Consider the following 2008-nt stretch of genomic DNA (forward strand, 5'->3'; position numbering starts at 1 on the left):
TGTGACCGATTCAGAGAGAAAATGGACCAATATGACGATCTGGCGTTAAGTCGATTCTTATGGCAAATGACGAAAACGGGCGGATTTCTCATGGTGTTACAACATATGAAAGCTTTTCTCATTCTCCCGTACAACGTGGCGTACAGACGTACTTTCATGCAAAATCTTAAGATCTTAGCTCATGTCCAATGTACCAAAGCCGGCAAATAAGTGAATAAACCGATATTTAAACTTGAATAGTACTGCTTCTTATTGGCTATTACATCTTCTTAGAAGCTTTTCCTGTGTTCTAATATGATGTTTTCAGTTTTTTCTGCATACCGCAACACGCGACATACTTTTGCAGCCGCTAAATGTAACCGTATCAGAGAGAAAAGCGGCCAATATGACGATCTGACATTAAGTCGATTCGATGGAAAATATCGAAAACGGGCGGATTTCTCATGTTGTTACTACATATGAACATTTTTTATATTCTCCCGTGCAACGTGGCGTACAGACGTACTCTCATGCATAATCTTAAGGTCCTAGCTCATGTCCAATGCACCAAGGCGCAAATAAGTGAATAACCGATAACTAAAGCATGTATACTACTGCTTCCTACTTATGATTATATCTTCTTTGAAGCTTTTTCTGTGTTCTAATATAATGTTTTCAGTTTTTTCCGCATACCCCAACACGCGACATAACTTTACAGACGATAAATGTAACCGTTTCAGAGAGAAAAGTAGCCAATATGACGATCTGACAATAAGTCGATTCAATGGCAAATGTCGAAAACGGGCGGATTTCTCATGTTGTTAGTACATATGAACACTTTTCACATTCTCCCGTGCAACGTGGCGTACATACGTACTTTCATGCAAAATCTTAAGGTCCTAGCTCATGTCCAACCGTGCGACTGCTAAGGTCGCAGGTTCGAATCCTGCCTGGGGCATGGATGTGTTTGATCTCCTTGGGTGAGTTAGGTTTAAGTAGTTCTAAGTTCTAGGGGACTAACGACCTCAGCAGTTGAGTCCCATTGTGCTCAGAGCCTATTGAACTGATGTTCAATGCACCAAAGCCGGCAAATAAGTCAATAGTATAGTTCTGCTTGCTACTTTCGATTACATCTTCTTAGAAGCTTTTTTTGTGTTCTAATATGATGTTTTCAGTTTCTTCCGCATATTGCAATACGCGACATACATTTCCAGACGATAAATGTAACTGTTTCAGAGAGAAAAGCGGCCAATGTGACGATCTGGCATCAAGTCGATTCGATGGCAAATGACGAAACCGGGCGGATCTCTCAAAATTTTACTACATATGAACAGTTTTCACATTCCAGCGCGCAATGTGATTTCCAGACGTCGTTTCATGCGAAATCTATAGGTCGTCGGTCATGTCCAATATACCAAAATCGGCAAATAAGTGAATTACCGATAACTATATCTTGAATAGTACTGCTTCTTATTGGCGATTACATCTTCTTCGAAGCTTTTTCTGTGTTCTAATATAATGTTTTCAGTTTTTTTCCATACCGCAACACGCGACATAATTTTGCAGACGATGGATGTAACCTGTTCAGAGAGAAAAGCGGCCAATGGGACGATCTGGCAATACATTCGACTCGATAGCAAATGACGAAAGCGATCGGGTTTCTCAGGTTTTTACTACATATGAACGCTTTCCACATTCTCCCGTGCAACGTGTCGTACAGACGTACTTTCTTGCAAAATCTTAAGGTCCTAGCTCATGTCCAATGCACAAAAGCCGGAAAATAAGTGAGTAACCGATAACTAGAACTTGACTAGTACTGCTTGTTACTGGCCAATTACATCTTTTTAGAAGCTTCTTCTGTGACTACTATAGTGATTTTAGTATCTGCGCATACCGCGGCAAGCGACATAACTTTGCATACGATGAATGTAACCGTTTCAGAGAGAAAAGCCACCAGTGTGACGATCTGTCATTAAGTCGATTCGACGGCAAATGACGAAAACGGGCGGATTTCTCATGGTGTTACTAC

Source organism: Schistocerca gregaria, unplaced genomic scaffold (assembly GCF_023897955.1).
Source record: "Schistocerca gregaria isolate iqSchGreg1 unplaced genomic scaffold, iqSchGreg1.2 ptg000492l, whole genome shotgun sequence".
Taxonomy (NCBI): domain Eukaryota; kingdom Metazoa; phylum Arthropoda; class Insecta; order Orthoptera; family Acrididae; genus Schistocerca; species Schistocerca gregaria.